Here is a 12500-nt window from a genome sequence, read left to right as displayed (position 1 = left end):
AATGATAATGTTGTTAATGAGGAAAGGTAGATATAGTAATGATAATGATGCTACTGTGACTAATGTGGTATAGGTAATCGTATTATTTTAATGAACTATGAAAAGTGAGAATATGAATTATAATGATAATGTTGATGATGATATTATGAATGATAATGATAACAATGCTATTATGAATGATGATAGCGAATATGATAATAAAGAGGATACAGCTTCAACATTTACACACACACACACACACACACACAGACACATAAACACACACACAAACACCAAAGCACACACACACCCTCACGTAAACAAACAAACAAACCCACAAATTTCACAGAAACTCCCCCACGAACAAACAAAAAGATTCACCTACGGACACAAACGCAGACATGAAAAAAAACACACACACACACACAAAAAAAAACAACAACAAAAACAAACAAACACGCGAACACCCACTCTTACCCTACAAAACACTTCCTGAGACCTAGATAACACGCAGCTCATAACGGAACTGCCAAAACCGAGGATAACTTACCTCCAACTCAGACCAGGTAATGAGCAAGTGAGGTTACTATTTACAGCAACGAACAAAAAAGAACATAATGGCCAGAATAAGCAGGTTTTAACAAAGAAGAAGTAGGTTGCATTAAGTGTCTGTTAGATACACGCGGTTCAGACCAAAATTTTGTGTCAAAGCTATCAGCGTGTGTTTTTAGCTTTCGTGAAATTTGAATAGAAATGCTTGGATCTTTTTGGCTTGTGGTGGGAGTAACAGGGTGGCATGTGTGGAAAGTAGTCGTAATAGGAGAGGTTTGAGTTGAGAAAGATAGATAGATAGTAGGGTAGGAGGGAGAAAGGTGGCTGAGAGACGATGGGAGAGCAAGGTGGGAGGGAGACAAAAGGAGGGAGAGAGGAAGAGTAAGAGGTAGGAGAGAGAGAGAGAGAGAGAGAGAGAGAGAGAGAGAGAGAGAGAGAGAGAGAGAGAGAGAGAGAGAGAGAGAGAGAGAGAGATGTAGATAGATAGATAGATAGATAGATAGAGAGAGAGAGAGAGAGAGAGAGAGCGAGATAGATAGATAGATATGTAGGTAGATAGATAGAGAGACCGTAACGAAAACGCAAACAGAGAAAACAAAACAAAAAGTTATGTATGTTAAAATATAAGTAGTAATGTATGTTAAAATATAAGTAGTAATGTATGTTGAATTATAAGTAGTAATGTATGTTAAAATATAAGTAGTAATGTATGTTAAAATATAAGTAGTAATGTATGTTAAAATATAAGTAGTAATGTATGTTAAAATATAAGTAGTAATGTATGTTAAAATATAAATAGTAATGTATGTTAAAATATAAGTAGTAATGTATGTTGAATTATAAGTAGTAATGTATGTTAAAATATAAGTAGTAATGTATGTTAAAATATAAGTAGTAATGTATGTTAAAATATAAATAGTAATGTATGTTAAAATATAAGTAGTAATGTATGTTAAAATATAAGTAGTAATGTATGTTAAAATATAAGTAGTAATGTATGTTGAATTATAAGTAGTAATGTATGTTAAAATATAAGTAGTAATGTATGTTAAAATATAAGTAGTAATGTATGTTAAAATATAAATAGTAATGTATGTTAAAATATAAGTAGTAATGTATGTTAAAATATAAGTAGTAATGTATGTTAAAATATAAGTAGTAATGTATGTTAAAATATAAGTAGTAATGTATGTTGAATTATAAGTAGTAATGTATGTTAAAATATAAGTAGTAATGTATGTTAAAATATAAGTAGTAATGTATGTTAAAATATAAGTAGTAATGTATGTTGAATTATAAGTAGTAATGTATGTTAAAATATAAGTAGTAATGTATGTTAAAATATAAGTAGTAATGTATGTTAAAATATAAGTAGTAATGTATGTTAAAATATAAATAGTAATGTATGTTAAAATATAAGTAGTAATGTATGTTAAAATATAAGTAGTAATGTATGTTGAATTATAAGTAGTAATGTATGTTAAAATATAAGTAGTAATGTATGTTAAAATATAAGTAGTAATGTATGTTAAAATATAAGTAGTAATGTATGTTAAAATATAAGTAGTAATGTATGTTAAAATATAAGTAGTAATGTATGTTAAAATATAAATAGTAATGTATGTTAAAATATAAGTAGTAATGTATGTTGAATTATAAGTAGTAATGTATGTTAAAATATAAGTAGTAATGTATGTTAAAATATAAGTAGTAATGTATGTTAAAATATAAGTAGTAATGTATGTTAAAATATAAGTAGTAATGTATGTTAAAATATAAGTAGTAATGTATGTTAAAATATAAGTAGTAATGTATGTTAAAATATAAGTAGTAATGTATGTTGAATTATAAGTAGTAATGTATGTTAAAATATAAGTAGTAATGTATGTTAAAATATAAGTAGTAATGTATGTTAAAATATAAATAGTAATGTATGTTAAAATATAAGTAGTAATGTATGTTAAAATATAAGTAGTAATGTATGTTAAAATATAAGTAGTAATGTATGTTAAAATATAAATAGTAATGTATGTTAAAATATAAGTAGTAATGTATGTTAAAATATAAGTAGTAATGTATGTTAAAATATAAGTAGTAATGTATGTTAAAATATAAGTAGTAATGTATGTTAAAATATAAGTAGTAATGTATGTTAAAATATAAGTAGTAATGTATGTTAAAATATAAGTAGTAATGTATGTTAAAATATAAGTAGTAATGTATGTTAAAATATAAGTAGTAATGTATGTTGAATTATAAGTAGTAATGTATGTTAAAATATAAGTAGTAATGTATGTTAAAATATAAGTAGTAATGTATGTTAAAATATAAATAGTAATGTATGTTAAAATATAAGTAGTAATGTATGTTAAAATATAAGTAGTAATGTATGTTAAAATATAAGTAGTAATGTATGTTAAAATATAAGTAGTAATGTATGTTAAAATATAAGTAGTAATGTATGTTAAAATATAAGTAGTAATGTATGTTAAAATATAAGTAGTAATGTATGTTAAAATATAAGTAGTAATGTATGTTAAAATATAAGTAGTAATGTATGTTAAAATATAAGTAGTAATGTATGTTAAAATATAAGTAGTAATGTATGTTGAATTATAAGTAGTAATGTATGTTAAAATATAAGTAGTAATGTATGTTAAAATATAAGTAGTAATGTATGTTAAAATATAAGTAGTAATGTATGTTAAAATATAAGTAGTAATGTATGTTGAATTATAAGTAGTAATGTATGTTAAAATATAAGTAGTAATGTATGTTAAAATATAAGTAGTAATGTATGTTAAAATATAAGTAGTAATGTATGTTAAAATATAAGTAGTAATGTATGTTAAAATATAAGTAGTAATGTATGTTAAAATATAAGTAGTAATGTATGTTGAATTATAAGTAGTAATGTATGTTAAAATATAAGTAGTAATGTATGTTAAAATATAAGTAGTAATGTATGTTAAAATATAAATAGTAATGTATGTTAAAATATAAGTAGTAATTTGATAGAAAAACACATAGATTGTCAAATCATATAGATACGGATGAGTAGATATTATAAGTAGATAATAAAACTGTAAAAAATCAGGTTATTAAACAGTAAAAAAAGGAAAAAAAAAAAAATCATCATAAATTATCAGCTCAATGTTAAAACTACAAAACATATAAATCTATCTGAAATCATTCATAAATCTGTCAACACGAAACTTTAACACACAAACATCACGCAATTCTATCACATAAATCTTTAACACAAGTCTACCCCATAAATCTGTCAAGCAACACAATACATATCCTAAATCTGCCATAAAAATCTGCCAAATAAATCATATTTATAAATCCTCCCTTGTGTTAAAGAACCAACAGGTGTGTAATCTCAAAGTAGCGGTACTCACGAATTACTGTGTCTTTTAACATGGTATTATCTACACACTAAAACACTTTAACCACAAATATGCTTGTGCACGAATCTGTTAGTTTATTAATTAGATATTAGCGTAATGGTATGGTGTATATAATGCTAAATAGATAATGATATGGATATTTGTATTTGTAGTCATGATTATGATGATGGTGATGATAATGATAATGATAACGATGATGATGGTGATAATAATAATGATGTATGTTGAATTATAAGTAGTAATGTATGTTAAAATATAAGTAGTAATACGAAAAATACAAATGGTAAAGTGATAAATATGTTGAAATATAAGTAATAATTTGATAGAAACATACATAGATTGTCAAATCATATAGATACGGATGAGTAGATATTATAAGTAGATAATAAAACTGTAAAAAATCAGGTTATTAAACAGTAAAAAAAAGAAAAAAAAAGAAAAAAAAAGATAAATATACGGACAGATAATCAAATTAAATGATGGTAAATTCAACATAAAAGTTGCTAATTTCACTCTAAAACTTTGGCATTTTCACTATAAAACGTGCATAATTTCACTATGGAACGTTGCTAACCTCAGAATAAAATCATGGTAAATGCACCATAAAACATTACTAAACTCAATATACCAAGCGTTGATAACATAATTCTACAGTGTCCCTAATCTCGCTGAAAGACATACATTTTACTCCAAGACGTTGTTCTTTTCACCATAAAACATTGCTAATATTACTCAAAGACGATACATTTACTTTAAAATATCACCTCATTATACCTTAAAGCGTTCCTAATTTTTCTAAAAGAAATTTATTAAAACTTTACGTTGCTCATATCACAATAAAAAGTTGGTCATTTCACTCTAAAATCTTAATCTGACGTCACAGACTTGCTGATTTCGTCATGAAAATTCAACTTCCGGTTAGCTTAGTAGCAAGAAGGATAATAAACACGAGAGTAAAATGCAACGATGCATTCAGAGTAAAAACTTTCCTAAAAAGCTTTCGAGTTATTTTTATTTAAATTATTTCTCTTCTGAAGTAGAGAAAAAATATTTTTTTCTCTCATGTAAATTAGAAATACAATAGATACATATTGAATATACACCATTGAATTGCAAATCATAAAAAAATTATTCCCTTTCTTACAGTTTCCACGTAAAATGTATATATAAAAAAGATCCAAGTTATAAAAACAAACACAAAAAGTTACGCTTTAGCAGCTCAGAAAAAAATGCGGGATATGTGTAACTCGGAATTACAAGTATTTTTTTCGCTCGCTCTGCTTGTCTAGCGAAAAGAAAGTAGCACAAAGCACAAAGCATTTACCGTAACATTCTACACATATGATTTTGTTACCACAGGCGTGAATATTCGTTTGTGTGTGCGTGTATGCGCGAGTGTCACGGCGTTTGGTGTAGAGCATGTGCACGTAGCGACCCAGTCAGCCGAGATATTACCTGGGCTTGCTACGCTTGCAACAATGAAAAGAAAAGAAAAAAATGAATATAACGAATACTAAAAGTTAATGATGCTCTGTTGCGTCTTGAATCAGGAATCACAGCTCGCTGATGGTAGCGGGAAGCGAGAAGAATTCCGACGAGAGAGAAGCTGTAAACTCACGTAGAATCCTCTGTGGAAAGCATTGCAAGTACGTTATGTTAGCAGTTACCATTCCCTTTGAATAAGCCTTCACGATACAGACCACAAGTAGAAATTGGAAGGTCAGTGATTACATGTTATGAGATATCTGTGTCCACCTGTATTTCCTGTAATTAATTTATAATGATTTTGATTATTAGCACCATGTAACTCATTTTATTCATGTAGATACAAGGCATAAGTCGATATCTGAAGGCCGCTGTTCATTGATATTAAGATTAACTTTATAGCAACTTATAGTAATTATGTTAACCTGTCTGTGTCATCATATCATGTTAACCTGTATATATCACCATAATTCTCAATTATTGTTTGGTTGCACACATCCTTGAATATACTATCGATAATTATCCGTACAGTAAACTCCTTTCACTCGATGTATTTTGTTTCTGATAAGCCTCACGATTCACAAACATATATTGTTTAATTGACCAGATACATATTTATCTTCAATCTGGTGTTATTGTAGAAATATCTCATTATATAGAGAGCGGAATCGAAAGGGGAAAAAACAGACAAAAAGCTGAGCAGGATGTTTATTGCCTGTCAGCGTCCGAGGCTTGCTGACTCGCGCTGACTTATTTTTTTCATCTGTCTGCCATTTTCTTGGTCTGCCATTTTCTTGACTGCTAGGAAGTTCGGGGTTTCAGCAGTTAAATAGCATCGTGATGGTTGTTAATTCACTACGTGCATGTGTTTGTAATAAACATATGCATTTTATGGATAATGACATTAGTGATGATGAGAGGGATAATAGTAAAACAAAAAAAACAACAAAAATCATACCGACAACGTCGATAATAATGATGTTAATAACAATGATAATAACAATAATAATAATAATTATGATATAATAATGACAATAATATCAAAATACCAATGATAACAGTGGTATTGATGATGATAACAACAATGATAATAAAAATAGTAATAATAACAATAAGGTTGATAAAAAAGCTACCATCTCCTGTAATCTAAGGGCGATATCTTTCAATATCTTGTGGCCGGATCCAAGAAAAGGCTTTGCAACTTCGCAACTCGTGCTTTGGTCGCAAATGCAGCGAAATTGCAACTAAACCGCGGCGGCTGATCCAAGAAACAACTTATGACGTCAGATTTGGCGCAATTTCGGCAACTACTCAACCCTGTCGGTCGGAAATTCCTCAAGCTGGAACTAAAACCACTTGTGAGTGACGCTCTTACCGCCTTTATCACAAAACAAGGAGAATATATAAAATGTGGATCTAAACCAAGATACAGTTTGTAAAAAAAAGAAAAAAGAATGAAAGAGAAAAAAAAGCAAAGGTAGATGATTGTAATCCTTTGGCAAAGCATCGACTGGTACGGAGGTCGGACCGAACGTAGGACCACTAAACGATAGCTATGTTGTGATAATTGTGATTTTAAATTTCCTCACACTTTACAGGCTGATCTCTGTCACCTTTAACCTATCCTAAAATAGGTGAGAGCTTATCAGACATCCCAAGAAACACAACTGAAGTTCTTTTTTTGCGATCGGCAAGTCGTGTCAAATTTTATTTTCGTCGTTTTTAAGGTTTTCAGTGTCATTTCTGTAGAAATTTTTCATTCCAGCACTTCATGTCATTCATGAATTGATTACAACAGAACTGCTGTTTTAATAGAGTCAAAATTACCCGTAAATTCTTTAGGCAAGATTCGAGGAGGAAAGCGTTGGAACTTTACATTGCGTGTGACTGTGCTTTCATATTACTGGGTGGTGATTGGCGGAGGCATGTGTCATTGGCTGGTCAGGATAATGACGTTTCTTGAAAGTCGCAGTTAAGTCTGGATCGCGATGCAGTGGAATCGCGATGCAATGGGAGTCGCAACGGTTACGATCGCAAATTGCACCAGGGTGAATTTGCAATGGCTCTCTTGGATCTGGCTCCTGCACATGATGGAATGATGACTGTAATCGTCTTATCAAGAAAGACGATATGCGCTTTCATGAAGAACTGCAATGTGGGCTATGTGATAGAGGAAATATGTATACGTATTTAAGCACACACACACACACACACACACACACACAACACACAAACACACAACACACACACTCACATACATACCAACGATACATATTATCATACTCCCAAATTCCAAACAAAATATCTCCAGGTAAATAAATCACCATGCCAGGCAACATAAACAACCCATTTACGAATCTTTTACAAACGTATATAATGTAGTAAGCTAGGGACGAAAAGTGTCATTTAGCTTAATGAAACATCTTTTACAAACATATATAATATAATAAGCTAGGGACGAAGATTATTTGGCTTATTAAAACATCTTTTACAAACGTATATAAAGTAGCAAACTAGAGACGAGAAGGGTCATATAGCTTATCAAAATATCTTTTACAAACATATAAAAAGCAGTAAGCTAGAGACGAAAAAAGATAACTTGGCTTATTAAAACAAATGTAAGATAAGCGAAATTCTTAAGGGCCAGTTACACCAAAGAAAGGACAAAGGAAACGAGGTCTATTCACACTTGGTTATAATTCCATCCTCATCCCTTAGGCCAGTGGTCTAGAGAGGGGAGATGGAGAGGGAAGAAGTAGATAGATAGATAGATGGAAAGAGAGAGAGGGAGAGAGGGAGGGAGAAAGAGAGAGGGAGAAAGAGAAAGACAAAGACAGGGAGAAAGAGAAAGAAAAAGACAGGGAGAAAGAGAGAGGGAGAAAGAGAAAGAGAGAGGGAGGGAGAAAGAGAGAGAGAAAGATGGATAGAGAGAGAGAGAGAGAGAGAGAAAGAGAGAGAGAGAGAGAGAGAGAGAGAGAGAGAGAGAGAGAGAGAGAGAGAGAGAGAGAGAAAGAGAGAGAGAGAGATAAAGAGAAAGAGAGAAAGAGAGAGAGAGAGAGAGAGAGACGCGCACGAAGGAATGTGCCGGTATCTGACGGACCTCTTTACAATAAATGCGATTCGCCAATCCTCAGGAAACCTTACATTTGGAAGATTGTCTATCAGCATTTTCATCACACGTTCTCGCCAACAGAGTGGCCTAGATCACACAAAGCTACTATATATATACATGCAGTGATACTTAAGTACACGCAAACACACACATATGTATATATATATATATATATATATAATTATATATATAATGTATATATATGTATATATATGTACATATGTATGCAGGTATACATGTAAACATACATATACATATATATATATATATATATATATATATATATATATGTAAATATATACATATATATATGTATAAATAAATATATATAAACATACATATATATATCTATAGATATATACATATATATACATATATATATATGTATACATATATGTATACACACATATATGTATATATATATATATATATATATATATATATATATATATATATATATATATATATATACACACACACACACACACACACACACACACGTGTATGTGTATGTGTATACGTAAATACGTATAATGAAATGCCTACATCCCTGAAGCACCTGCCAACACAGCGCCGTCCCTGACGCACTGACCCACATACGAGGCCGCCCTGGCCCTGCATGAAGCCGCCCGCGACACCCCGTCATGTGGGCGGACCCTTCCTTCCCCGTCACACGTGGTCGTAGCGCCACGTGGAAGACACATATGCTTCGAGGGGGAGGGTTTTCTCGGCTGCCTCTTGAATAATAATTAGCAGATCCACGCCCGCCTTCCACCGCGCCCAACAGGTGGTGGGCGTGAGTGCGCGACGGATGGGGGGGGGGGGGGGGGGAGGACAGGGGGGCGGGGCGTGAGGCGGGCTGTGATAATGAGGTGGGTGAAAGGAGGGAGGGGGGGTTGGAATGTATGAGGGAGAGAGAGAAAGAGAGAGAGAGAGGCAGAAAAAAGATAGATAAATAGAGGGATACATAGAAAGAGAGAGAAATGGAGAGAGAGAGAGAGTAAGGGGAGAAGAGATGTGCGAAGTAGAGAGAGAAGGACAAGAGAGAGAGTGAGATAGGCAGAGACATAGATATATAATATATATATATATATACGTAATTAAGCACGCACACACACACAAACAAACAAACACACACAGAAACACACACAAACAAACAAACACACACCTCCGCATCCACGCACAGGCAGACACAGCACACCCCCAGACTGCAGACTTGAGTAGCATTGACCACCGCACGGCAATGTGGAGCAGCAGCGACACCACCACCGACCGAACAGACCGCTACGGCAACTGTTAAATGACCACAGAAACTGGCCGCCCCTTCCGAACGAGAAAGAGGGTGGGGGGGGGGAGAGGGGGAAGGGGGGGAAGGGTGGGAGGGGAAGGGTGGGGGAGAGGCAGGTGGGAAGGGTGGGAGGAAGAGGGAGGGTGAAGGGGAAGGGTGGGAGGAGAAGAAGGGGAAGGGTGGGGGTGAGGAAGGGGGAAGGGTGGGGGAGGGGAAGAGGGGGATAGGGTGGGAGGGGAAGAGGGGGATAGGGTGAGAGGGGAAGAGGGGGAAGGGTGGGAGGGGGGGTTGGAAGGAGACGGGTGGGATGGAGGGATATATGGTGAGAGGGGAAGAGGGGAAACGGTGAGCTTTTGGAGGGAGGGGGGGTGGAGGCATGTGGTTATAGAGGAAGAGGGGGAAGGGTGGGTGGGTGGGTGGGTGGGCGGGGAGGAATAAAAGGGAAATAGGAACAGGAAGTCTAAAAAGCGCACTGGGTCACCGGGAAGGAACAGTCGAACAAGCACGGACCGGAACACCTTCTGCGCATGTGTGAACTCGGCGAGGGTTAAGAAGCAATAATTTCTACTTGTTAGCTATTATTATCATTAATGGTGATCGATATGTGAACTTTATTCTTTGGGTTGCCATCAGTTTTATAGCTTTTCTCATAATAATTCCAAATCCTATCATTGCCATCACTGTTGGTATCATTACTCATAATCATCATTATCATCGTGATAATTGTCATCTTTACTACCAGTACCATCACCATCATAGTCATCACCATCTTCACTAATTCAACTACAACTACCAGAAGTGTGATTTTTGATATCATCATATCATCAAATTACTACCATCATCATTAAAAAAAAAGGAAAACAAAATCCTTATTGCATTTTCGGCATTTGGCTTGCCATTTCTTACAGGATTTTAAACGCGATAAAATATTTCATCAATCATCCATCAGTTTATCATATGAAACGTCTATCAAATTATTACGTAAAATACCAATTAAGTTATTACATTAATAATCTATCAAGATATTATGAAAGTCAATTGTTCTTATTAAGTTGTATTGATTTATATATCAAGTCTTATTACAATATCCTTAAATATGTAAATTAAGCTATCAAATAAGGTTTCATATAAAGCATTTTATCACTTAGGTTATTCATCGCGATATTTCATCAGTAAATGAAAAAAACAGCTGATTTTAGGCTCAGTGTTGTCACGGAAAACAATTATAAGTAATAGGTTTCAAGATGCCGTTTTAATTTGGTGAATACTCATGGTATGATTCTGCAAATTCTCGCGTCTTAATATCATGCACAAATGTTCATGCACATGTACTAGATCCATAAATTCACTTTTTCGTGGTTAGCACAGAAGGTATTGTTATATGTACAGAATAGGATAGGGAAATATACAAGAAACCACATATCATGAATAATGCATAGTGGAATGAGAACAGAAATGAAAGAGATAGAGAGAGAAAATGAGAGAGAGAGAGAGACATAGAGAGTTAGTGATAGATAGATTGATAGACAGAGAGAGAGAGAGAGAGAGAGAGAGAGAGAGAGAGAGAGAGAGAGAGAGAGAGAGAGAGAGAGAGAGAGAGAGAGAGAGAGAGAGAGAGAGAGAGAGAGAGAGAGAAAGGGGAGGGAAGGGGTATGGTTAACATGTTAACATGAATATCACAATTTCCAACGAGCACTGAAAAAAAATTATAGGGAACTTATACTTAATCTTGCATCAATTTCTAACTAATTCACAAGCACTTTACAAGCAACACAAAAACAAAACACACAGTTAATAAACAGTTCACAAGCAACATGCAAGAATTAAAAATACAAGCAACTTACAGTCAAATCTCGAGCAATTGATTCACAAGCAATCTACAAGCAACACAAAAACAAATCACACAATCAATAATCACAGTTCACAAGCAACATGCAAGAATAAAAATACAAAATACAACTTACAGTCAAACCTCGAGCAATTGATTCACAAGCAATCTACAAGCAATTTGCAACATGATGATGAGCAACGAAGCAAGACCCACTCATTGCAAGAGAATAGAGCAAGATACATATGCAGTACCTACCATCTGTTACACTTTATTCACCCAATTTAGTTTATTATAACCGTGATTTACATAATTAAAGTATCAACTATGACGTAGGTTTGGAGAATAACATTGTATATAACACCTACATAATAAGTTTATTCTTTATGTTGGTTTAATTGAAGAGACGTCGTCATGAGGGAAACGTGATTGATGATGATGATTATGATGTTTATAATGGTAATGATAATGATAATAGAATAATAGTAAGAATGATAATGGTAATGATGATACCTATGATAGTAATGATTATAACGATAACGATGACTGTCATCAAAATAATCGAATTAGTAAAAATGATACCTGTATAAAGAAATATCTCATAATAGTAAATAATAATAGTAGAAAATTAATAAATCATAGTATATCCATAAACATGTACTTTACATACCAAACACAACGAAAGCAAATAAGCTCATATTCATTTTCTTTTTCGGTACCAACAATAACTGAAGTCCACGTGTTAGCGACAAGGGGATTGATTTAAGTGTGTCAAAAAAAAAAAAAAAAAAAAAAAAAAAAGGAAAAAGAGTGAAAGAAAGAAAGAGAAAAAATAGATAAAGA

At 32.9% G+C, this 12500-nt stretch overlaps 1 protein-coding gene across 4 annotated transcripts in view; it reads left to right on the top strand.

Moving 5' to 3' along the window:
• LOC122268164 (uncharacterized) overlaps positions 1-12500 on the top strand; it is a 67728-nt gene that overhangs the window by 44687 nt on the left and 10541 nt on the right. The window contains exon 1 of one of the 4 annotated variants that reach the window (XM_086555418.1): positions 5568-5590. The exons of the other annotated variants lie outside the window; for them this stretch is intronic. The gene's annotated coding sequence lies outside the window, so the exon portion shown is untranslated. Of the gene's footprint in view, positions 1-5567; positions 5591-12500 lie in introns of those variants that run through there. 4 annotated transcript variants of the gene reach the window in all.

Source organism: Penaeus japonicus, unplaced genomic scaffold (assembly GCF_977035675.1).
Source record: "Penaeus japonicus unplaced genomic scaffold, GWHDUDI00000001_assembly GWHDUDI00000003, whole genome shotgun sequence".
Taxonomy (NCBI): domain Eukaryota; kingdom Metazoa; phylum Arthropoda; class Malacostraca; order Decapoda; family Penaeidae; genus Penaeus; species Penaeus japonicus.
The sequence above is the reverse complement of the archived record's forward strand: the minus strand, read 5'-3'. Positions and strand labels throughout refer to the sequence as shown.